Source organism: Nyctereutes procyonoides, unplaced genomic scaffold (genome assembly GCF_905146905.1).
Source record: "Nyctereutes procyonoides isolate TBG_1078 unplaced genomic scaffold, NYPRO_anot_genome, whole genome shotgun sequence".
Taxonomy (NCBI): domain Eukaryota; kingdom Metazoa; phylum Chordata; class Mammalia; order Carnivora; family Canidae; genus Nyctereutes; species Nyctereutes procyonoides.
Window position 1 is genome coordinate 28,380,154 of NW_026575042.1, and position 27,833 is coordinate 28,407,986.

Here is a 27,833-nt window from a genome sequence, read left to right on the forward strand (position 1 = left end):
CCCAAGAGGCAAGGCAAAGAGAACCACACTAATGTTGCCCTTGATGATAGTCAAGCCTCTGAACCATGGTCAAGGGCCCCAATCTCCAAGTTTCTTATTACATGGGAAAAATAAACATTTGGTTAATTTGCTGTTGGCTGAATTTTCTGTTAGTTATAACCAAAGGTCTTTTTTAACTAATAAAATCCTGTAAAAAGCTAACTAATTTATCTTGCTCTAAAATTTTAAAGTCACTTAATTCCAGGGGACATCACTGTTCAGAGTTTGTAATTCCTCTGAAGAAGACTTTTATATTACAGTCTGACCTTTATAGGTCTCTTGTTTGTAGCAGGTGGGTATGCCCATGTGGCTTAAAAAATAAAACTAAACTCATGGCCTTTTAGTTCATGTGCTTCTAGCAGCTGAATGTGGTTTGCTTGTAGGAATGAAAATTCCCCTAAAATGTTAATTGATTCAGTTTGACGGTGCTTGCCATATTTTAGGTCAATATCGTGATGTTTCTGTGAACTAGTGATAAAGATGGTGGTATAGGAAAGATTCTGGTAGTTATGGTATAGATATGGTTGTTTTGAATGTTTTGCTTTGTTTTTAATGGAACTCAGGAAGATTCAGACTTCTTTCTCTTTGGAATGCCTCTGTGTTGTGGGGATAGAAGTGTAACATAGTATTATGGGCTAATCCCTATCCTAATAAAGTGATATTAGACTTTCTTTATTATTTATTTATATGTATTCTATGTATATTTGGGAGGGATCTGATTTAACTATTTTAAGTTTTTTAAATTTTAATTCCAGTATAGTTAATATACAGTGTTATATTATTTTCAGGTGTACAATATAGTGATTTGACAATTCTATACATTACTCAGTGCTCATCATGATAAGTATAGTTATTCCCTTTGCTTATTTTACCTATCCCCCCAACTACCTCCCCTCTGATAATCATCAGTTTGTTCTCCATAGTTTAGAGTCCGTTTAACCTACATGTTTTTATTATCTATTACTGTATAAGAAATTATCTGATAACATAGTTTTTTTAAAATAAGAATTAAAAAATAATAAAATAAAATAAGAAGAATAAAATAAAACAAGAAGAATTTACTACCTCTTAAAGTTTCTATGGATCTAGAATTCAAACAGGGAGAGGTCATCTCTATAATGTCTGGGGCCTCAGCCAAAGACTTGAAGCCTAGGGGTTTGAAATCATCTGAAGGCTCTTTAACTCACATGTCTGGTTGTTGGTGCTGGCTATGATGGAGGCCTGGCTGGAGTTTGGGGAATCAATACGCATTCATAGCCTCTCCATGTGACCTGGGCTTCCTCACAACATAGTAGATAGGTTCCAAGGTCAGATCTTCAGAGAGAGAGCCAAGGGGAAGTTGTGTTGCCTTTTATAATCTAGCCTCAGTGATATGACATCACATCTGCCCCCTTATACTGAGTGAAGCAGTTGTAAAGCTCCACCCAGGTTCAAGGGAAAATATAATAGACCCCATTTCTTACCCATCACCTCTCAATGATGGAGGTACATCAAGATCACATTACAAGAGCAAGTGAGGTGGAGTATATATACTACATTGAGGTAAGGATCTTTGGAAAACACAATCTACCATACTATAATATTTTCTCACCGCATTAATAAACATCCATGCCAAAGTGTTTTGATGATATTGACAACGTCCAGAAATATTTTTTAATTGTCCTAATGAGGTGGTGGGGGTAGGGGTTGCCACTGGTGGCAACTAATCTAACCACTAATCTAGTGGTTAGAGGCCAGGGATGCTGTTAGACATTTCACAGTGTATACACACACACTGAATTAGCCTCAATGAGGGTTGAGAAATCCTAATTTAGAGTATTAACACTCTACAAGCATTTAGAATAATTAGAAAGTAGAGGGACCTATAGAAAACATCAAAAAAAAAAAAAAGAAAACATCAAAATCCTGAAAGTATTCTAACTGAAACATTTACTTTGATACTTAATATTATGTACTATTTATGGACTACAAATAGCAAAGTTCATTACTTAGGCAAGTCTTGATTCTAAATACGATACATTGAATATCAACTCTTAGTGAACACAAATAAATGAAGGATCCCCTTTTTGTGGATCAGAATAATTAATATTGTTAAAATATCCACGCTATCTAAAGCCATTCCATGCAGTCCCTATCAAAATTCCAAGGACATTTTTCATAGAAATAGAAAAAAAAATTCCAAAACTTGTGTAGAACCACAAAAGACCCCAAATAGCCAAAGCAATTCTGAGAAAGAAAAACAAAGCTGGAGGCACAAACTTCTTGATTTCAAACTATACTACAAAGCTATAGTAATAAAAACAGTGTGGTACTGGCATAAAATAGACACATACCAATGGAACAGAATAGAGAACTCAGAAATTATCTTTTTAAGATTTTATTTATTTATTCATGAGAGCCACAGAGAGAGACAGAGAGGCAGAGACATAAGCAGAGGGAGAAGCAGGCTCTATTCAGGGAGCCTGATCTGGGACTCAATCCCAGGACTCCAGGATCACACCCTGGGCTGAAGGCAGGTGTTCAACCGCAGAGCCACCCAGGCATCCTGAGAACCCAGAAATAAACCTGCATGTGTATGGTTAATTGATATTTGACAAAGGAGCTAAGAAGACTCAATAGAGAAAGGATTGTTTCTTCAATAAATAATAATGGAAAAACAGGATTAAACACCTGAAAAATGAAATTGGACACCTACCTTATCCTACTCAAAACAATTTTTTTAATAAATTTATTCTTTGTTGGTATTCAATTTGCCAACATACTGAATAACACCCAGTGCTCATCCCATCAAGTACCCCCCTCAGTGCCCGTCACCCAGGCAACCCCACCCCCTGCCCACTTCCCCTTCCACCACCCCTAGTTCGTTTCCCAGAGTTAGGAGTCTATCATGTTCTGGCTCCCTTTCTGATATTTCCCACTCATTTTTTCTCCTTTCCCCTTTATTCCCTTTCACTATTTTTTATATTCCCCAAATGAATGAGACCATAAAATGTTGGTCCTTCTCCGATTGACTTATTTCACTCAGCATAATACCCTCCAGTTCCATCCACGTTGAAGCAAATGGTGGGTATTTGTCGTTTCCAATGGCTGAGTAATATTCCATTGTATACATAGACCACATCTTCTTTATCCATTCATCTTTCGATGGACACCGAGGCTCCTTCCACAGTTTGGCTACAGTGCAATTGCTGGGTCGTAGGGCAGATTTATTTTTAACTCTTTGAGGAACCTCCACACAGTTTTCCAGAGTGGCTGCACCAGTTCACATTCCCACCAACAGTGCAGGAGGGTTCCCCTTTCTCCACGTCCTCTCCAACATTTGTGGTTTCCTGCCTTATTAATTTCCCCCATTCTCACTGGTGTGAGGTGGTATCTCATTTTGGTTTTGATTTGTATTTCCCTGATGGCAAGTGATGCGGAGCATTTTCTCACGTGCTTGTTGGCCATGTCTATGTCTTCCTCTGTGAGATTTCTGTTCATTTCTTTTGCCCATTTCATGATTGGATTGTTTGTTTCTTTGGTGTTGAGTTTAATAAGTTCTTTATAGATCTTGGATACTTGCCCTTTATCTGATACGTCATTTGCAAATATCTTCTCCCATTCTGTAGGTTGTCTTTTAGTTTTGTTGACTGTATCTTTTGCTGTGCAAAAGCTTCTTATCTTGATGAAGTCCTAATAGTTCATTTTTGCTTTTGTTTCTCTTGCCTTCGTGGATGTATCTTGCAAGAAGTTACTGTGGCCAAGTTCAAAAAGGGTGTTGCCTGTGTTCTCCTCTAGGATTTTGATGGAATCTTGTCCCACATTTAGATCTTTCATCCATTTTGAGTTTATCTTGCTGTATGGTGCAAGAGAGTGGTTTAGTTTCATTCTTCTGCATGTGGATGTCCAGTTTTCCCAGCACCATTTATTGAAGAGACTGTCTTTTTTCCAGTGGATAGTCTTTCCTCCTTTGTCGAATATTAGTTGACCATGACCACTCAAAAAAATTAACTTGAAATAGATTAGACTTTAACATAGACCTGAAACCAGAAAGCTCATAGAAGAAAACATAGAGGAAAATCTCCTTTGCTTTGATCTTTGCAATGGTTTTTGGATATGACAAAAGTACAAACAACAAAAGCAAAAATGAGTAAGTGGGGCTACATCAAACTGAAAAGCTATTGTAGGGCAAAAGAAAAATCAACAAAATGAAAAGGCAGTATTAAGAATTGGAGACAATATTTACAAATCATGTATCTGATAAAGGGTAAATGTCAAAAATATAAATATTTATAATATATATAAATATATATAAGCCTTATAAATATATATAGTTCTATAGCAAAAACAAACAATCCAATTACAAAATGGTGAGAGGAACTGAATGGTCATTTTTCCAAAGACATACAGACGACCAACAGATACATGAAAAGGTACTCAACATCACCAGTCATCAGGGAAATGCAAATCAAAACCACAATGAGGTATCATTCCTATTAAAATGCCACTCATAAAAAAGACAAGAGATAAAAAGTGTTGGTGAGGATGTAAAGAAAAGGAAATCCTTGTTCACTGTTGATAGGAATGTAAATTGGTCATGGTAAAGTCACTATGGAAAACAGTGTGGACGTTCCACAAAAAAAAAAAAAAAAAAAAAGGCAACTACCATGTGACCCAGCAATCCCACTTCTGGGTATATACCTAGTGAAAATGAAATCAAGATCTCAAAGAGATATCTGCACTCCCATATTCCCTGCAGTATTATTCACCAGATATGGAAACAGCCTAAACAGATGAATGGATAGAGAAATGTGGTATAATATACAACAGAATATTACTCAGCCATGAGAAAAAAGGAAATTCTGCCAATTGTGACCACATCAATAGACCTTAAGGCATTAAGCTAAATGAAGTAAGTCAGAGAAAGATAAATACTATACAATATTACTTATTTGTGGGGTCTAAAGAAGTTGAACTCATTAAAAAAAAGAGTACAGTGGTGGTTACTAGAGGTAAGGTGATAGGGGAAGTAGGCAGGTGTTGGTCATAGGGTACACACTCTTGGTTATAAGATGAATACATTTTGGGAAACTAATGTACAATAAGGTGATTATGGTTAACAATACTGTATTATGTACTAGAAAGTTGTTAAGAGAGTTGATATTAAATGTTTTCACCATAAAAAGAAATGGTATTTACATAAGGTGATGGAAGTGTTAGCTAACATTATGGAGCTAATCATTTAGAATACGTGTCAAACTGAGGCATCTGGGTGGCTCAGTCTTTTACCGTTCAATTCTTGATTTCCTCTCAGGTCATTACCTCAGGGTCCTGAGATCCAGCCCAATGTCAGGTTCCACGCTCCAGGGATCTGCTTCTCTCTCTCTTCCTCTCCCTCTGCTCCTTCCCTTGCATGTGTGCCTTTGCACACCCAGGTGCTCTTTCTCTCTAAAATAAATAAATCTTTTTAAAAAAATGTATCAAATCACCACCTTAAACTTACACAATGTTGTATGTCAAATATACCTCAATAAAGCTGGACAAAACGACAAAACCCACAGTGAATAAGTTTATTAAATGTATATTTCATGATTTTGATCTATCTTAACATCTCTACACTTAAAGGGCATTTTTGTCATGGACTCTTTACCCTTTGTACGAGTACCTTATTTGTGTACTATTTGTTAGACTCTTTGTCTTAAAAAATGTTTTTGTGGGATCCCTGGGTGGCGCAGCAGTTTAGCGCCTGCCTTTGGCCCAGGGCGCGATCCTGGAGACCCAGGATCGAATCCCACGTCGGGCTCCCGGTGCATGGAGCTTGCTTCTCCCTCTGTCTGTGTCTCTGCCCCCCTCCCTCTCTGTGACTATCATAAATAAAAAATAAATAAATAAAATAAAAATAAATGTTTTTGTTAGGTTTTGACCATCCTCTCCCTTATCTTTAAATCTAAGCTCAGAGGACATCAACAATTTTAATGTTGGCATGAAGAGATGTAATTTCCTTAAGAACCCTTGGGCACCGCACCTCTTGTCTTTTAATGAGTATCATATATCCTATATAAGCCTGGCTTTGCTGCTCTTTCTTTTTCCTATTGGTCATTCACTAAGCATAAAAAGACATCTAATTTTAAAGAGCCAGCTCTCTAATAAAGATGAAACTGGCAGGTTTCCCCCTCCTCTCCACAGTATGCCCTGCTGGCTGCACACAAAGCAATTACAACTCACCAGTCAGCCCTTTTCTGGGAGATAACATCAGCAATTTTGCTCAGGGCTTTTTTTTTTTTTTTTTAATGAACAATAGCAGAAATAATGGCCCAATTCACTTTAAAAAAAAATTAAAAAATTATCCCTGTTGTTTTCTCCAAAACAATACAATATTAACCCAAGTCCTTCCTAATGAAACCAAAGCCACCCAGTTATGCATTTTAATACTATGATGATTTTTAACAATATCAAAGTGAAAGACATGCATTAGAAAAATATCTAAAACTGAAAAACTAGAAAAATTAATGTGAGGCTCAGAGGATAACAAATTCTGATACGTATAAATTTCCTATGTTTTAAATATATTTTCAAGTTCTTCATGGATCTCAGGAGAGTCTACTTTGTCTTTCAGTGCTAGTCCTCACACAATGTGACACCTCCTCAAGCCTTTAATGTAATTTGAAGGAAGATGCTTGAAATATCCTGGTACTTCAGAGAACAGAGCAGCCATGTTGATTTCAATGCCAAGAACAATGAATTCTTATCTCATTCCTTAGAATGCATTTCCGAACTTCTCTAGGGTTCATTTTATTTTCCCACCCCGTCGCCCCTTGGAAATAATCATTTTTTAAAGAAGAGAGGAAAAATATCTTTTAATATTTTATCTTAATTAAAATAGTAACTATAGAGATTTATGCAATAGAAAACCCCTTTTCACCCTGGGGGCAGGGGGAGGGTGAAAAGATCTTTATGACATAATTCCACTAGAGGGCAGTGCATCCCAGTGGAGGATCACAGCCAATGTTCACAGAACGTTGGGTTAAGATTGTGAAGCAAACATGAAAAATGTTTGTGATATAATGTTAGGTGAAAAAAAATTAGCACCCAGATACTCTGCAAAAAATATTTAACCTTGGTCTTAGATCTTGGATTCATCCCTATCTCCATTGTTCATTGACTATATGTTCTTGGATCAGTTGCTCAAAAACCTCTGAGCCTCAGTTTCTTTGTAAAATGGAGACAATTACAGACATCACATAGGCTGTTGTGAGCATTTAAAGGAATCCCATGTGTAAAATTTCCAGGGTAGTGCCAAGCATATAGTATTGCTCAACAAAAAATAACAAGATGATGATGATAATGACCAAAACACAACACCTAAAAGGGAGCATAGGACAATTAGAATAATTTAAATTATTATGCTATGTCATTTAATTATTTGGTTTGTTGAATCATTTTTTAAGATTTTATTTATTTATTTGACAGAGAGAGAAAGCACAAGCAGGGGGAGTGGCAGGCAGAGGGAGAAGCAGGCTTCCCCTGAGCAGAGAGCCATGCAGAGCTTGATTCCAGGACCCGGGGATCATGACCTGCGCCAAAGGCGGACACTTAACCAACTGAGCCACCCAGGCACACCTATTGAGTCATTTTCTTATTGAAATTTACATTGGACAGTTTGTGGTGGAATATATTTTTAATTGGCTTTAAATGAAATTATTCTCTTTCGTAAGTGTTCTGTTTTCTTCTAGTACCCCATCTTTAGCACTTTTAAACTTCAGAGAGAAAAATTTTCATGTTGCTACAAAATGTTATTTTTGTCATTTTAATATCTAGAATGTCATTAACACATTTTTGCTATTTATTTTCATTTCCTAGCTGAATAATCTGTCAACATCCTAAGAAAAAATGGAATATATAATTTGTCTTTTAATATTTTAAAATATCAAATTTAAATATTTTAAATTTATTCCTCATGAGCTATATAGCCTCGGGCATGTATTATACAGTATATTTCTCTTAGAATTCTCATTATGAAAAAATTTTCATCTGATGAAAAATAGAAATATTTAATAAATTGTGACATATGTTAATTACTCATTACAAAATGATTCTTTAAGTGTGCGTTCCAGGGGCACCTAGGCAGCTCAGTTGGTTAAGCATCTGCCTTTGGCTCAGGTCATGATCCCAGGGTCCTAACCCATGTTAGGCTTCCTGCTCAGTGGTGAGTCTGCTTCTCCTGCTGCCCCTCCCTTTACTCATGCTCTCTCTTCCTCTCTCTCTCTCTCTCTCAAATAAATAAATCATCTTAAATAAATAAATAAACATGAATTCCAGTATTCATTTAGGAGTTCCTTTGCAAAGTAACTGTGTTACAGAGGCAAACAGGGCAGAGTGACTTAAGGCTAAAATATTCCATCACTGACAATGAAAGGTCATTCAGAAATAAAGATTTAATGTCACTGAAATGATAGTATGAGTCAAACTGGAAATATTTAATTTATAAAACTTTGATTTATATTGTTCACTCTGTTCTTAGCCTTTTAAAAGTAGCTGACTCACCACTCATCATGCGAAAAAGATCAAGAAAGCCAGCCTTGGGCAATAGCTGCTATCTCGGCCATTTGCCTGAATTACAACCAGCATTCCTACATCGTGACCACCACCAATGTCACCAAGATAACCACCGACTCCACCATCTCCATTACTGCCTCGGCCTTGATCATTGTACACTTTTTCCATTTCACTACCTTTTTGATGCTACCCATTCTGTTAATAGAGGGGAAGAAAATTGCTTAGGGATTTCCCGTACCTTATTATATTCTAACCTCAAGTATAAATGAGAATACTCTAACCTCAAGTATAAATGAGAATACAGTCTTACAAAATTAAAGGTAGTAGGTATATCCCTCCATATCTAAACTGGGGAATATTCTTGGAACATCAGATTATGATGACTACTAGGAAATATCTTCAGGCCAGGAAGCTCAATGGCTGTCCTCCAACTCACCTGCCAATCACAAGGGTGTTCTGATGGATCCCAAGGCAAGTTCTGATCAGTAGTGTGTGCTTCAGAAAACAAGGGCTTTTATAAATCTAAAATGAACATGAAATGCAATGTGTATAGGGACACCTGTGTGGCTCAGTGGTTGAGTGTCTGCCTTCGGCTCTGGGCATGATCCGGGGGTCCCGGGATTGAGTCCTACATTGGGCTCCCCATGGGGAGACTGCTTCTCCCTCTGCCTATGTCTCTGCTTCTCTCTGTGTGTCTCTCATAAATAAATAAATGAAATCTTTAAAAAAGAAAAGAAAAGAAACTCAATGTGTATAAAATATGACAGCAGCTTCAATTTAATTACCCTTTGATCCCAGTCCTTCTGGGGCCCTGGATGACCTGGTTTGCAAGAACGTTAATATGCTGAGTTACAGGATTCTGTTCAACATTCTGGATCTGAAAGGTATTATATACAGTAGTTCCTAAACCCAGCTGATAATAAGAACCATGTGAGAAAGTTTTTGTAAGCTTGTTTTTATAAAACAAGTTCCAGAGGCTTCAAATTCTATAAAGTTTACAAGCTCTTCCAGGTGATTCTGATGATTCTCTAGGCTTGAGAACCACAGAACAGAGATGAAAATCTCACGTCTTCACCAATCCTGGTACCACAAACTCTCTGATCCGATTGGCTGATGACAATAGGCCACTGTGGGGTCAGACCAGGAAATAAGTTCTTGAGAGCCTGAGGTTAAATCTCCAGCTTCTCCCCTGGCTGGCTCAGTGGGAAAAACATCCTGACTCTTGATCCTGGAGGTGTGAGTTTGAGCCCACACCGGGTATAGAGATTACTTTAAAAAAAAAAAAAAGTAACATAAATACATAAATAAATAAAAAGAATGTGAGCCCACCAGGTCCTGGGACATTGTTGGTGCAAGAACTCCTTAGTCATCCAGCCACAATTTTCAGCTGAACAAGAAAATGCTATAGGTCTTATTAGAGCTCCAGAACTCTGCTAAGAAGATCCAGAGTCAAGACTTCAAAAGGTCTCTAGGATGATCTACTCTGTGTCAAAGCCTGAAAGATTTTCATCCACAAACCACCTTAGATAATTCCATTTAAAACTGCAATCATTGGGGCACCTAGCTGGTTCAGTTGGGCATAGATATTCTTAAAAGAAATTAAATAAAATAATTTTTAAAAAACCCTAACCATAATCATTAGAGACTTTAAGAGTTAGGAATAGGTCAAGATGATGTGAAGATCTAAAACATTCTTTTCCAAAATAAAATAAAATAAAACATTCTTTTCCAACTCCAAATCTTTTTTTAAAAAGATTTTATTTATTTATTTATTTATTTATTTATTTATTTATTTGACACCCACAGAGAGAGAGACAGAGAGAGTACAAGCAGGGGGAGCAGCAGGAAGTGGGAGAAGCAGGCTCCCCACAGAGCAAGCCAACTGCCATGGGGCTCAATCCCAGGATCCCAGGATCATAACCTGAGCTGAAGGCAGATGCTTAACTGACTGAGCCACCCAGGCATCCCTCAACTCTAAATCTAAGTGGGGACATTCTGGCAATGGACTTCATTTCAGATTGCTCCCCTCCCTCAAACAAAAACACTACCCTATTTGTGACTATCCTCAAAAAAAAAAGGGTATTTTCCCTCTCCATCACTGTCCGCTTCCAACATATGTACTCACTACTGACTCTTTGATCATCAAGGAAGTCATGTCTCTCCTTAGAACAGCCAACCATACAATCTCTGATTCTAGTAGCTTCTTTATATTTTTATTTTGTAAAATGCTACTCAAAGGCCTCAAAAAAAATTCCATTTGCCTCCCTGCCTTCCTAGATCATCTATCTAACAGAGCACAAAATTTGGGTTCGGAGATTCTCCACTTCTGTAGTGCTCTGTAGAAGTGAGACAGCATCCCTAATAATTAAAGGGTGATCTAGTTACCATAACAGTTGAACATAATTCCCAACAACATCTACCCAGAACTTTACTTTCCAAAACAATTAGGACCCAGTCCATACCAGCTATGACTATAGCCATACTATGACTACAGCCATACTAAAGATTAGAGGACCTCTGTTAGGAACACTTCTGGATAACGGAAACAGTCTGCCCCATCATCTGTATTCCAGCACCCCTCTTCCATGTGCCACCACCATGTGCTAGACACCAAGCTCCTCTGCTTCATACCCCAAAGCCAAGGCTCAGTGAAGTGAACCAAGATTGAGGAGATGTAGTGGGCTTCCAAGGGCATCAAAGCTTAATCCAGTGCTTGGCTCACTAGGAAGAGAGGGGATGAAAGTACAATTATGAAATTCGCTTCTCTCCTTGGAAACAGATTATAACAGACCACATAAAACCAAACGAACAAAGGAAATAAAAGAAAACACACCCCACACTGTGCCTTCAAATGCTTTGACTTGCCTGTGCACTGCTGTAGAGAGAACAAAGGAAAGCATGCAACTGGCAATAGCATATACCTCAAGATTTGTCCATAATCCCCCCTCACAGGCCTGCTCATGACATTTAGGTAGATCATTCCCTTTGCTTTGGATTCTTATTTAAACACGTTAAGGATCACACCGTGTCCTTCTATTGTCTCCTACCACACACACACACACACACACACACACACACACACACTCCCTTTCATCTGTCAGGTCATAGAGACTTAAAAAAGCTGAGCTGTCTCTTCTCTCTTCACTTCTAACCTTTTCCACTGAAGTAGAAAACTGAAAATATAGAATGTTAAGACTATTCTTAGTGTGTGAGCCAGATTCTTCTGCCCAGTTCAATACCTTAGATTCAGGGTAACTTTTGCCACATCTGCCTAGGGATTCCAGAAGAGACCTACCCCACAAAGAAGCTCATTTCCTTATATCCAGGAAGGCTAAGCTTTCTTATGGCAGCAATTAACATCCATCTATGTTCTTCTATTAAGATGAATCCAGTGTGTAGGTAAGGACTTGGCAGAGGGATAGGATGTCTGTCTAGGGGTAAAAGTAATTTATTAAAAAGACCTAAAGGGAGACAGACAGGTGTTCTTTGAATTAATGATAAGATAGCTGTCTAGAGGTTTTATTTAGTAGTATTATTTTAAATGTGCTGGTTTGGGAAGTTTCTAATATTTCAGAGGACAACCTTTGAATTGAGCCTCAAATCCTGAAGTAGAAGGTAACCTTACGAGAAGCTTTCAAAGACTTCTGAGCTTCGTGCCTGGGTTTAATTATCTCTCCCCAGTTGTGAACTTTACCAAAGTTACAGAAGTGCTACTGCCTTGCTGGCTAATACCAGCAAGCAGGCCATTGCTGTAGAGACTGATAAATCATTCTTGATCTGGCCAAAATTCTCATCACGCTTTACAGTCATTGATCCATGGAAAGCAAATTAATAGCACAAGTAAGAAGGCAAGGCATACAATGTGGATTATTTGCCAAGTGGCCACAGCTCTTGCAGGCATGCATTTGGTGATAGATGTCAGTTCCGGACATGCTTTTAGCATTTAAATCTGGCCCATTAATCTAGTAGCTGGGATATCAAACAACTCTCCTTTTGGGCCACCCTTCACATTGAATCATCACAGTTTGGTCACCTTCCCCTGAAATCCCTCATTACGCTCTTAAGCAAGACTGATACAATTGCATATCAAAACCACTAAACACAATCTCCACAGGACACATTTCACCTAATACAGACAACTCATGTATTTTACTATCTAAATATGGCCCAATGGAAATGAAACTCTTGTTAAGCAGGATTTTTAAATTTTAGCAAAATTTTGCTCAGGATGAGTATACCCACATGAACTAGAATAGAAAGGAAAAATAACCAGGAAACCAGACTTATGAGATGGCAAATTAGGTGACATCTGTTCAATCTGGCAGGGCTCCTTGAAGCAACTTTACACTATCCCAAGGCTGGCATTCAACAACAGCCAAAGATGCTCATTGATTAAATGAGCCTAAATCACCAGCCAGATCTTGGATAATAAACCTCCTCTTGTCTCTTTGGGCTGTACCCCCAACTCCACTGATTATTCCCAGATGAACCTTGGCCCTGCCCTGAACCATGCTTTCACAACCCTGGCCATTAACTTTGGATCCCCTCAATGACTCCTTTGCATCTTTGACCTGGCAATGAATCCACAGACTACCTGGTTCAAGTACCCTCCTACCTTGACTATGTTCCCATGCCTCTCCTTCCAATACCACCTTTAACCATGGAGCTCCCTGCTGATCCAACCCAACAGCAGCTACCTGTAGAATTTGAAAGGCACTAGGGAAGTCTCCCTCCTCATTACTTGCTTCTTTGTAGAAGCTCTTCTCCTAATGCATTCGTGTAGTGTTGGTAATTCTTTCCTTTACACTCCCACTGTACCCTTGTAAAATTTTTTGAAAAAAAATTTTAAAGATTTTATGTATTTATTCATGAGAGACACAAAGAAAGAGGCAGAGACACAGGCAGAGGGAGAAGCAGCCTCCCAACGGGGAGCCCGATGCAGGACTCAATCCCAGGACCCTGGGATCATGACCTGAGCCAAAGGCAGATATTCAAACACTGAGCCACCCAGGTGCCTCCAATTATTTAAATTAGAATTTACTTATGTGGGGATCCCTGGGTGGCGCAGCGGTTTGGCGCCTGCCTTTGGCCCAGGGCGCGATCCTGGAGACCTGGGATCGAATCCCACGTCGGGCTCCCGCTGCATGGAGCCTGCTTCTCCCTCTGCCTGTGTCTCTGCCTCTCTCTCTCTCTGTGTGTGTGACTATCATAAATAAATAAAAATAAAAATAAAAATTTAAAAAATAAAAATAAAAATAAAATTAAAAAAAAGAATTTACTTATGTGGCTATTTCTCCTACTCAACTTCTTTTTTTAAAGATTTTATTTATTTATTTATTTATTTATTTATTTATTTATTTATTTATTTATTTATGAGAGACAGAGAAAGAGAGAGAGAGGGAGAGAGAGAGAGGCAGAGACACAAGCAGAGGGAGAAGCAAGCTCCATGCAGGGAGCCTGACGTGGGATTCGATCCCGGGACTCCAGATCACTCCCTGAGCCAATGACAGGCACTAAACTGCTGAGCCACCCAGGGATCCCCTCAACTTTTTTTTTTTATTTATTTTTAGAGAGAAAGAAAGTGTGTGCAAGTGGGGAGGGAGCGGTGAAGAGGGAGGGAGAGAAAAAATTTCAGGCAGGCTCCATGCCCAGTGCAGAGCCCCATGTGGGGCTCAATCTCACCATCCTGAGATCATGCCTGAGCCAAAATCAAGAGTTGGACACCCAACCAACTGAACCACCTAGGCACCCCTCCCCTACTCAACTTCTTACTGGCAGGTACTAAGTATCATTTAACTTTTTTATTTCCCCATTGTCTTGTATAGAATATCCACTCATGGCCCATCATAAGTCATAATAAATGCTTGATGAATAAATGAATGAGTGAATGAAAATTTTCATAACACAGTCATCTTTTCCCTAACACCGTGATGAAATTCTGTTAGCACTTGAATCATTTTCACTTAAATCACCCTAAAGTTACTGTTACGTCTATCATTCATAGAAAATATCACATCTACTTATAGGAATGTCATATGAGCTTTCAAAATTCTCCACCCAAGATAAGAACATTGAGTTACATAGTATATTTTGAGATGATGAATTATAACTGACATTGAGGTCTTACTGTGCCCCAGGCACTGTTCTTAGTACTTACATGTATTACCTCCATAGATCATTACTACAACACAATGAAGAAGGTACTATTGTTAGATTGAAGTTATCTTGAAGAAACTAAATCTAGGATGGCTAAGAAACTTTTTCAAGTTCATAAAACTACTAAAGTGACAGAACCAGTAATCAAACTAGTACCTGATTCCAGAGCCCCAGTCTTCCCCACAACATATTCCACCTCTGAGAATAATCTGTTCATTTATCTACCCAAAACACCAGAAAATGTAGATATACCCTTCAAAGACTATAGAGAGAGAAGTGAGGACCCTGAAAAGCAAAGTTATGGAGTGTGAATGCAAACCTAAACTCTAAATGTGTAAACCCAAGCAGATTTCAATGTCTCTTTTCTTTCTTTTTTTTTTTTTTTTTAATGTCCACCCTTGAGTTTATTTTCTTATTTTTCCTCTTTGGTCGAGTTAATCTGCCTAATGTTATTCTCTTGGATACCTGACACAAGAAATGCACAGGAGAATAGGAAGGCACATGGATTTAAGGTAAAAACTTAAATTGGTGACGTCAGCATGTAGTACCTCCTGTCCCTGACTATCCCCGTTATAACACCACCCACTGACGTGTTCAAGAACGCTGCCCTACAACTCATAGAAGAAGAAGAAAAAAAAAAAAAAGAATGGCCAACAAATACGGGAAAAGATATTCAATTTCACTAGTAATCAGGCAAATAAAAATTAAAACATCAATGAGGTACGTTTTCACATCCATCAGATTGACAAGAACTTAAGTCTGATAACACTAACTATGGGGAAATAGGGACTCTCAATCCCTGTTGATGAGCTTATAAATTAATACAACCGGGATGCATGGGTAGCTCAGCGGTTGAGCGTCTGCCTTTGGCTCATGGCATGACCCCGGGGTTCCGGGATCGAGTCCCACTTCAGGCTCCCTGTGTGGAGCCTGCTTCTCCCTCTGCCTATGTCTCTTCCTCTGTGTGTGTGTGTGTCTCTCATGAATAAATAAATAAAATCTTTTTAAAAAACTAATACAACCACATCAGGGAGTAACTTGGCAATATCTAGTGAAGTTGAAGATTTATGATACCCTGTGTCCCCAGAAATTCGGCTTCGACATAGAAATTTCCCACATGCATATTCAAGGATATTATTGTATTATAATAGGGAAGAATGAGAAGCATAGTGTACATTAGTAAGAGAATACATAAATACATTCATGTATATTCAAATAATGGACTACTGTGTACCAGTGAAGTCAATACACTTGATATATCAATATAGACAGATTCTAAAAACAAAATAGTCAGTGAGAAAAGCAGGTTAGTGACTGAGATGCCATGCAGCATGATAACATTTATATAAACTTTGAAACCACACAATTCTAAATATTTTTCATAGATATGAACATATAGAATGTAAGCATAAAAATATGCACAGGGATGATATATCAACATCAGAATAGGGGTTGCTTCTGCAATGAGAGAGGTCAACAGGGCTAATGTAAGAACAAAGAGGACCACAAACTTAATTTTTCTTTCTTTTTAAAAATGGTCTAAAGCAAATATGAGAGAATAATAAAATTTGTGAATTTTAGATAGTCACAGATGTGTGTAATATTACCCCTTTTGTTTTTCAGTGTGTTTAAAATATTTCACTGAAAAACCCAACACTTCCCTATACGAAAGTTTCTTTCTTTCTTTCTTTCTTTCTTTCTTTCTTTCTTTCTTTCTTTTCTTTTCTTTTTTTTTTTTTTTTTACCAAACAGTTTCCAAGGGGTTAAACACAGAGTCTAGTAAGAGAAGTTGCACTTAAGGGCAAAGAGGCTTGAGGACATAAATGGACCCAGACAGCGCCAGTGCTCCAGAGACTGAATTATTGCCTGCGCTCAGCTATGCATCACCTAGAGGAGAGGGTGGTTCCTCTTCAAGGCCAGTCATGGTTATTTCCCAGCAAGAAAGATAGTTTGGACCTGTCAGACCTTTTATTTCTCTTAGAGTCAGGAAGAGTTTCTATGATTCACATTCTAATAGTGCTTGTCTTTGGTAAATCTTGCCACCCACACAGGTATGAGACTAACAATATTAAAGAAAATTCAATTTCCAGTGAATTAAGGCAGGCACAGACTACAGAACAAAATTCCTTAAGTGAGCCAAATCAAATCCTTTTGGTGTGAAATTCCTGTTTCCTTTGTGGTCTTTTCTTACATTCAAATTCTTGTTAACAGACTTCAAAAATATATCTTTTGAGGACTTGGGAGCCAATCTGAAGAGTTGTCACAAAGATGAGACAATTTTAGGATGAGTAAGGGTAATATCTATGGGAGGTCTGAACACATCAATAATGTTTAAATTCATGAGTTCATTATCACATACGTATGTGTATGCGAGCATACATGTGCACATACACACACACACACACAGCTAGTTGGTCACCTTGGAGATGCTATTCATTTTGAAAATTAGTAAGCAAATGGAAAGAATTCTTTAACCTGCCTTTCCTATATGGACTGTATACTTACTACATAATCAAATAACAGATGAGGTAAAGTTTCTCCTTATAAATTATTTCCAATAAATGAAGAAGGAAAGTGAGAATGGGAATTTTACCTTTTGCAACCCCAAAAGATTAAATCATCTGAATATTAAGCATCCAAGTTGGCTTAGGGCACAAAAGAGAAACAACAGAACATTATGTGCCTCCTAATGAAGAATATACCACCAACTATGAAACGATCTTGCTAAAACAATTAAATCTGAGTCTAACTAAGGCTCAAAATCCAAATACCAATTTATAGGAATAACAGAGGGCAAAGGAACATGTTCAAAGGGGAATATAATCAGCAAATCCAGGCTGTGGGCAACTATAGTAGCAATCATATTTCTAGAACAAATAAGCAAAGAGAAAAACAAGAGAGATGAAGAAGAGACCTGTAAATTAAAAGTCTCAAACAAAAACAAAACAAAAGCAAGTAAAACTATAGAATTCAATTTCAAGTTTAGCAAACTTAGGTTATAAACCTGTAAGGAAAAAATACGGAAGCAAATATCATAAAGTCAAGATAGTGCTTAGTCTTGAGGGAAGGATGAATTGAGATGGGGACAGAATATGTGTAGGAAAGTCTCTGTCTTCTGATATGAACAGTGATTTCAAGGCTGTTAGCCTGATAATTCACTAAGCTATATAAACCGTTGGTTAAAGACAAAAAGCCTGTAGAACATAAATATTGCAATATAACAAGGTGATGGGGTGAAAAAACAGTAATAATGCTAATTTGCCTCATGTAGAACTTCAACAGATCTGTTTATTGCATGACTCTTATCAAAAGCTTTGAAGGCACATCAAGTAATTATAAAAACAGTGTTAAAAAGAGGGAGTATAGTGGCAATTATTTTCCCTTTGGCTGGAATGTAATTTAATTCACTGGATGTAAATACTGTGCATATCTGCCATGTATTATTTACCAAGAGAAGTCTGAAACCTTGTCTCCTATCCTGTCATTAAGAAACAAAATGTTAAAAGATAAACACAAATCTGTTGATATCTTAAGATGCAAAAATGCAGTAAATCCGCACATCAGGTTATGAAAAGAATTTGAACTCTTTCTGATGCCATAGGGCAAAATCAAATTTCACTTCCACACTTTAGTATATGCTTGGCCTCAAAGCCAAACACTGTATATAATATGTCACATCCTAATTTATTAGTTAACAAATCACACTTGTTATAGAATTAAAAGTAAATTAAACACACTCATTGTTAATTGGGGAAGAATCAAGGTTTGTCTCCATATATTACTGACATTAAGGAGTGTATACTTTTTAAAGATTTTTAGATTATTTATTTATTCATGAGAGACAGAGAAAGAGAGGCAGAGACATAGGCAGAGGGAGAAACAGGCTTCCCACAGGGAGCCCAATGTGGGACTCCATCCCAGGACCCTGGGATCATGCCCTTAGCCAAAGGCACTCTCAACCACTGAGCCACTCAGGCATCCCAAGGAGTGTATTTTTTTTTTAAGATTTTATTTATTTATTTGAGAGAGAGGGAGAGAGCACACAAGCTGTGGGTAGAGGCAGAAGGAAAGGGAGAAGCAGACTTCCCGCTGAGCAGGGAGTCTGATGCAGCATTTGATCCCATGATCTGAGCAGAGGGCAGACGCTTAGCCCACTGAGCCACCCAGGTGCCCCAGGAGTATATTTAAAATAAATTTTGTAATACAATAGTTATATATTTTTGCTTCAGTTTACTGTATAGTATAGCATAAAAATGATTTTAAAAATCCAAAGAGGATTTGCAAGATCACATATTTCTATGAAAGGAATTCTAGAATTTTTTTTCCTAAAGGTAGAGATAGGAAGAATCTGGCAAATGCTGGTCTATAGAATAATAATACCTCTCTTAACTTGTACAGAGAATCTTTCATAATCTGATCCCATCTGCCCTTTACCTTCTCCCTATTCCAGTTATTCTATCCGCACAAATTCACTGGGCCCTGAAACTTCTCTGACACTAAATGTCATACTATTTTCCAAGCCTGCCCAATCTCTCCACAGCTCTCTCATTTGCATATGCTCTTTCCTGACATTTTTCTCTAATTCCAACTATCAGACTCCTATTCATATATTGGATCCTAGTGCAAATGTCTGCTTTTCCTGTTTTTGCCTGACGGAATGAGTCAATCTCTCCTCTATGGTCCCTTAACCCATGTCTTGACTGTCTTGACTTCTGTTCCTGCAAATACAGCACCCCATTGTAATTTATCATTTGGAACGTCTGCTTCTACCCAGGGTTGTCAGGTAAAACACAGGTGCCAAGTTAAGTCTGAATTTCAGCTAAGCAACAAATAATTTTTTAGTAGAAGTATATCCCATGCAATATTTGGGACATATTTACGCTAAAAATTTTTGTTCGTTGTTTGGAATTTAAATTTAACTGGGCTCTCTGTATTTTTGCATACTAAGTCTGCTAACCCTAGTCTCCACCATAAGATCATAAGCAACTTAAAACTGTGTTTTCTTATGATGCCATTTGTGTGCGTATGTGTGTGTGTCTGTGTGTGTGTGTGCGTGAGCGGGTGGGTGTACACATGTGTGTGATTATCTGCATGCTGGAAGGATACAAAGGAAACTACTAATAATGGTTATCTCTGAGAAGAAGTCTTGAACTTGGAGAAGCAGTGACTTTTTCTTCTGTATTATTTAACATTCTATCATTAACATATATTAATATTGCAATAAGAATTCATTTTTTAAAAAAGATCATAAGCAACTCAAAAGTAGGAATAATTATTCTTCTTTATATCCACATAACGGTTGGCATATTTCCATAGTTTTCAGCAAATGTGAGTTGAATAAATGATGATTGAAGTGGGACTCTTACGAGAGCACTTTGTGAAATCTACACTGCCATTTGTTCAGCAAATACCTATCGAGCACTTACAGTGGCCCATGCACTGTGCTAGCAGCAGCAATAAAGCCTTCTAAATATGCAACAACAATCTAATATTGCAGCTTTTGAATAATGCTTCCTGGGCTCTCAACTAATGGATTTTCAGGAGGTTGAATGGTTGTGTTCAGCCTTGATTACATAGTTTATTTTCCTTGTTGCCCATGAACCAGGCAAAGACCCACTCTTGTGGAGTTTACATCCTGGTGGAGATAGACAAATGATAGAATGTAAACAAATATATAAATAATTTCAGATAGTCATAAAAATGTTATGAAAGCAACCAAACAGGGTAAGGTGATGCAGAGGGAAGGCTTCTCTGAGGAGGTGTTACTTGAGATGAGGTCTTGCTGATGAGGAGTCAGTCTGTGACAATCTGGGGAAAGAACTTCAAAGCAAATCAATGGTGGTGAGGGGAACAAGCTAGTGGTATTTGAGAAATAGAAAAAAGACCCCAAACCACAAATCAAAGCAGAGCTTCACAAAAGAAGATAGATGCATATGAAAACATGCTATCATTAGCATGCAGACAAGTGTAAATTAAGACCACAATCAGAGATCTCTACATATCCACTAGAGTAAGAAAAAAATTTTTTTTTAAGATTTTATTTATTAATTCATGAGAGACAGAGAAAGAGACAGAGATATAGGCAGAGGGAGAAACAGGCTCCCCATGGGGAGCCCAATGTAAGACTCAATCCCAAAACCCCAGGATCATGCCCTGAGTCAAAGGCAGACGCTCTACCACTGAGCCATCCAGGTGTCCTAACAAAAATTTTTAAATCTGGGAGTGACTTTGAGCCTACAGAAGAGAGATAATGAGTCTCTGGAGGCCGCGTGTTCTGTGTGGTGTGCAAGGAGACCAAGCTCTGTGTCTATGCATCCCAGGGTCGGACTTGCTCATGTCTCAGCATTTCTCCCTACCCCAGGATGGTGTAGAACACAGCACATTCACCTGTCACCAAACCGCCATTCTGATTCTAAGGCAGCATCTCTCCACTGGACTCGGGAGAGGGTTGTCAGTGTTTTGCTCCCGGGCCTACTTCCAGCTGCTTTATTTGAATCCTGGCTCTGCGGTGGACGACTCCCTGGCTGCAGCCCCCACTCTCCATAGTCACTGGGACCTTGGACAAATGGTTACTATGTTCAAGGGGATGCTTTGCAAAAAGCTGCCAGGGCAGGCGTTTGGCACTCTTAGCTTTCACCCTCGCTGGGCTCTGTTATTTCAACTATCATGATGTGGGCATCTGCAAAGCTGTTGCCATGCTGTGAAAGCTCTGACCTTTTTGACTTAAAAACCTTGAGAAATGATTATATACCTCTTTGCCTCTGCTTTGTCATGCCATTCAACTCACAATAAGGAGGAAATAACAGATAAGCCCATTGATAAGACAAAGTTCTCCTAATCACATGGTTATTTTTTAGAATTCAGTCTCTGAGGAAAAGGTTCTAGAGGAATTGTATCCAAGAATCTTGGAGACTGAGTTCTTTATTCTGGTGAGTTTATGGGGTTGTCTCCCAGCTTCTCACAAAACTCACAGTGTAACTGCACATTGTATATGAGCTTTTGCCATTTAGTTTATCAAAATCTTGAAGGGAATTTAGCTTTATTACTATCAATATTTGATCAACCTTCTGTGTCTGTCCTGGGAGTAATGGAAAAAGGGTAAGACTGTTAATTCATAAGTAAAGACTTTGCAGAAAGTATGTCAGTGTAATTTTTGAAAACTTTTCTATCAGTTGATACCAATTTCTGATGGTTACATGTCCCAGGGAAACTAAAATTAGGAAATACTGATGTTTCACATTACTAATTTCTAAATCCTGGGAAGAAAAGCCTGGGGAGCTTCTGAGTATAGAGAAGCTCCATGTATGGAAGAGATTCCCTTAGAGATGTATCAAAATACTACTGATTCTAAACCGATACGTAATCCTCAAATGTGTTTACTTGTCCCAGATAATCTGTCCACAAATATAAAACTGTAAGTAATAAATTATTTTCCCACTGTAGGAATTTCTAATGTGAAAATGTATTCTATGGCTTTTAAAAAAATAAAATGCTATGTAATAAAAGCTTTTAAAATTTTAAAAGAATTTTTTTAGTCTGACCATATCAAGTGTTGGTGAGGATATAGAAGAATTGAAAATCTCACATCAAGGGACGGCTGGCTGGCTTAGTGGTTGAGCGTCTGCCTTTGACTCAGGGCCTGATCCAGGGGTTGGGGATGGAGTCCCACATTGGACTCCTGCAGAGAGCCTGCTTCTTCCTCTGCCTGTGTCTCTGCCTCTCTCTCCATCTCTCATGAATAAATAAGTAAAATCTTTAAAAAAAAAAATCTCACATCAAGCTGGTGGGAATACAAAATGGTACAACCACTACAAAAATTAGTTCAGGTGTTTTCTTATGAAGTTAAACATACATTTGACATATGATCGTATATATTTGTATGTGTGTGTGCATACATATACATATTTATATATACATGTGTATATATGTGTACATACCAGAGAGAAATGAAAATATATGTCCACACAGAGAACTGTACATAAATGTTCATATCAGCTTTATTTACTGCACCAAAACATTGGAAACAGCCCAAATTTCCAACAGCAGGTGAATGGATCAAATAATTGGGGTATATCTGTGCAATGGCACACAACACAACAAGCAAAGGGAACAAAATACTGAAATACACAACAACATAGATAAATCTCAAGAACATTATGCAGACCCCACCCAATAAGCTAGGCACCAAAGAGTACCAACTGGTACTCTTTGATTCCATTTATGTGGAACTTTGGAAAAAGCAAAACTAATTTAGAGTGGCCAGCAGTAACTGGGGACAAAAGTGATGGTGGAGTGGGGAAATTAGCTGCAAAGGTCATGGGGGAGCTTTTTGAGGTGATGGAAATATTCTTTCTTGATTGTGGTGATGGTGTTAGCAGGGTATACATTTTGTCAAAGCTCAGCAAACTTGGGTTCAGTAGGAGTACATTTTATTATGGGTGAATTATAACTCAATCAAGCCAATATTTTAAAAAGTGCTAGAAGAAACTATGTATTAAAAGTGCTGAAAAGATTTGGTGCTAAAAAGATGGGGGGAAAATTGGCTTGCCTCCCAGAAGGATTTTGAAGAGGAGAGAAGCCAGCCGAGGGAAAGGGCAGAAGAGAAGCACAAGAGTAAGGAATTCACACAGTGGGGGAGAGAAAAAGATTCTTACTTTATCAAAAATGAACTTCAAAATAGAATTATGTTGCTGAGGTTTTGGGCTCTTATTTTTATTACTTTCTCGACATTGTTTAGCAGCAATAAGGCACGTTAAGAAACTGCACCGATGGTTTAATATTGCCACTTTCAAATAATGTTTCTCAAGCTTTTGCCTAATGGATTTTAAGGAGGTTGAATGGTTGTATCTGGTCCTTGACCTACACTGTTTAATTATCCTTATCGACTGACTCATGAAATTCTATCATGTGTGGTGGCATGCTATAAATGAAGCTTTGTTCCTTTTGTGAAATTGAGAGCTCCCTGCCTTTCCTCTGGCTCATGATCAAGAATTGGGCTGCATCTTCTCCACTGCCTGAGACAGAAACCTAAAAGACAATGATCACGAAAAAGACATCTTGATATTCTTCCAGAAATCCACACAAGCACCTTTCATACAACATTTTTAAAAAAATACACAATGAGGTGTGCCTCACTGGCTCAGTCCAAAGAACATGTGACTTGTGTTCTCGGCGTTGTGGGTTCAAGCCCCATGTAGGGTGTGGAGATCACTGAAAATAAGTCAATAAATAAAAATAAAAATACACAATGAAATCAGATTTTAGAATCAGGGCCAGCCATGCCAGCAGGAAGATAGGTGGTTGAGAGGTAGGGGGGTGATGTCTGGACATTTGGAAGGCAAGGTTGCTTCTTAAAATGTATCCCTTCTGTTGACTGTGGCCAAAAATCTTCAAGAAAGTGCCATTCCTGTAACTTGAGGCATTTTTTAAATAGATGGCCTTCAGGGGCACCTGGGTGGCTCAGTCAGTTAAGCATCTGCCTTTGGCTCATGTCATGATCTCCAGGTCCTGGGATCCAGCCCCATATCAGGCTCTTTGCTTAGCAGGGAGCCTGCTTCTCCCTCCTTCTGCCCCTCCCCACAGCTCATGTTCTCTCTCTCTCTCTCTCTCTCTCTCTCTGTCACAAATAAATAAATAAATCCTTTCAAAGAAAAAAAAAATAGATGACCTTTAAGGTTCCTTTGCAACTGAGCATTTTAAATTTCTAAATCAGCACTTGAAAATCTAAGGTTCCAGGGCTAAAACAGGCCCATATACATGTCTTACTCAGACCTCCTAGTGTTATATTCATTATAAGATACTTTTTATGAATATGTGTGTATATATACATATGTATTAAGAAAGAGTATGAAAAAGCTCAATGGTGGTTATCCTCTCTAGCTCATCTGTCCTAGGAAATTCATCTTTTCACTGTCTTTGGTTTGTTGTTTGTTTTTTTTTATATTCTGTTGGTTTTAGAAAACTGATAATATAAATGATTCTTGTCCAGAGAAATACAAATTGATTGTGTCCAGTGAAATGCAATTGATTGTTGCATCAATGAATAAATAGATCCACTGGGTGGGTAGATCCGTTTTGCATCTATTTGGAAATGCAGTTCAAGAGTCATTATTCCCTGTAAGTCTCTGCACTTTAAATTATCTCTTGAACTAGTTGTAACATCTTACTGATTCCCTCATTAATGAGTTAAACAAAATATTTGATACATGTACATTTTATAGTTGATTTTATCTTTTTAAAAAATTCTCTCTTAAATATATATAATTTGGGATCTCCAGAGGAGAAAGTTGAGTGAATCATTACATAATCGCTATTCATGATGCATTGTCATCTTTGATGCTTGCAAGGGTCCTTTCTTGTTTGTTTTCATAATTTCCTTTTTCTCCTTATACCTCCCATTCTTTCACTGCCCCACCCTGAACAACTGTTTTAATGTATATAATACATATCTTTTTCTTCGAATGTGTTCATATGTTTTTTTAACTGGGGTAAGACATATAAAGTCCATAAAGTATTTTAATCTTGGGTATAGAGCTCAATGAAGTTCTGTGTAATCACCACCCAGACATAGACTATTTCCAACGTGCTTAAGATCCCGGGACCCAGGCAGCCCGGGTGGCTCAGCGGTTTAGCACCTGCCTTCAGCCCAGGGCCTGATCCTGGAGACCCAGGATCAAGTCCCACATCAGGTTCCCCGCATGAAGCCTGCTTCTCCCTCTGCCTGTGTCTCTGCCTCTCTCTCCTCTCTGTGTATTCTCATGAATAAATAAATAAAATCTTAAAAAAAAAAAAAAAAAAGATCCCGGGACCCCTTCTTAGGCCATACTGGCAGGCAATACAACTAGCACCTGCCCCTCTTCCCCATAGGTGCCACAGTCTACCTCTATTGATTAGTTTTTCCTCTTCTTGAACATATCCAGTATGGGCTCTCCTGCATCTGCCTTTTTTCATTCACCATTAGGCCTGTAAAACTCATGCATGTAGGAATAGTTTATTCATTTTTTATTGCTGAGTAGTGTTCACTTTATAAATATCTACAAGGTATTCATTCAGTTGTTGCAGGTGAGAACCAAAACCATTTACATTCATATTGCTTACTGTTTACATAATATGACTTTACTATTCCAGTGGCATCCACAGTAGGATTTTATTATTTTAGTAAACTCTTACGCAGGAAGATAAAAGTTGCAAGCCACTTTCTAGGAACTCCCTGAAAGAAACTTATTAATCCATAATTTATCCTTCTTATTGCTTTAAACCTTTTGCCCTGCCTCGCAGTGTGCATCAGTCCTAAACTATGATACCATTACCCTCACCTAGTTTTAACTAAGATCCGCTCCCTTATGTTAAAAGACTCACTGTAGGCCGAACCGGGGTCCTGGTGACCACGGCCGCGTTCGCTCCCTCAGTCCGCTCGGGGGCCCGCCGCCCTCCACCCCGCGCCCCGCAAACCCGCCCCCTCCCGTGCCAGGAACTGACCGGCAACAGGCCCTACCGATACCCAGCGCTGACCCCGAGCAGAAGAAGGAGCTTCCTGACATCGCTCACCGCACCGTGGCTCCGGGCAAGGGCATCCTGGCTGCAGATGAGTCCACTGGGAGCGTCGCCAAGAGGCTGCAGCCCACTGGCACCGAGAACACGGGGGAGAACCGGCGCTCCCACCGCCAGCTGTGCTGACCGCCGACGACCGCGTCAACCCCGCCTTGGGGGTGTCATCCTATTCCACGAGACACCGCACCAGAAGACCGACGATGGGCGTCCCTTCCCCCAAGTCATCAAATCCAAGGGTGGTGGTGTAGGCATCAAGGTGGACAAAGGTGTGGGACCCCTGGCAGGAACAAATGGCGAGACTACCCCCCCAAGGGCTGTCTGAGCGCGGTGCCCAGGACAAGAAGGGCGGGGCTGACTTTGCCAAGTGGCGCTGTGTGCTGAAAATTGGGGAACACACCCCCTCAGCCCTTGCCATCATGGAAAGTGCCAACGTTCTGGCCCGTTATGCCAGCATCTGCCAGCAGAATGGCATCGTGCCCATTGTGGAGCCTGAGGTCCTCCCCGATGGGGACCATGACTTGAAGCGCTGTCAGTATGTAACCGAGAAGGTGCTGGCTGCTGTCTACAAGGCTCTGAGTGACCGCCACACCTACCTGGAAGGCACTTTGCTGAAGCCCAATATGGTAACCCCAGGCCAGGCCTGCACCCATAAATATTCTCACGAGGAGATTGCCATGGCAACTGTCACAGCACTGCGCAGCACAGTACCCCCCGCTGTTACTGGGATCACCTTCCTATCAGGCGGCCAGAGTGAGGAGGAGGCATCCATCAACCTCAATGCCATCAACAAGTGCCCCCTGCTGAAGCCATGGGCCCTGACCTTCTCCTATGGCCGAGCCCTACAGGCTTCTGCCCTGAAGACCTGGGGTGGAAAGAAGGAGAACCTGAAGGCTGCCCAGGAGGAGTATATCAAGCGAGCCCTGGCCAACAGCCTCGCCTGTCAAGGAAAGTACACCCCAAGTGGTCAGGCCGGGGCTCAGCCAGCCAGTCCCTCTTCATCTCTAAGCACGCCTACTAAGCGGAGGTGTTCTAAGGCTGCCCCCTCAACACTCCAGCCCCCGCCCTCTCCCACACTCACTCTTGAAGAGAGGGCCTCACCTGGGCTCCAGGCTGCTCTTTCCCATCACTTTGGCCTCCCATGTGACATTGGTGTGTGGTGTTGTCTGTATATGCTAACTCCGTTGCTCTTTCCAGCCCACTGCCAATAAACTATTTAAGGGGGGGGGGGGAGACTCACTGTAGAGCAGACCTCAAAATTTCATTAACTATCTTACCTTGACCCTTCTCGCTATGAGACACTACAAAGATTTTGTCAGGGTAGTTTGTGACTCAGTTTTGTCTCAAAAATAGGTGATTTTGCTGATAACTTAGGGAACCAGCATTCAACGGGGACATTTGGCTTGCTTCTCATTTTTGGCTTTTATAAGTACAGCTGCTTTGAACATTCTTTACTTGATTCTTTATGGACATACCCACTCATTTCTATTAAGTAGATAGTTAGGAATGGGCTTGTGGGCTTGTATTCTAATTTACTAATGGGTATCATGTTACAT

General features: G+C 39.2%; 1 pseudogene; it reads left to right on the forward strand.

Annotated features, from left to right (window-relative positions):
• Positions 1-1,518: 1,518 nt before the first annotated feature.
• LOC129506952 (fructose-bisphosphate aldolase A-like) lies at positions 1,519-27,484 on the forward strand (annotated as a pseudogene).
• The last annotated feature ends 349 nt before the right edge of the window (positions 27,485-27,833 follow it).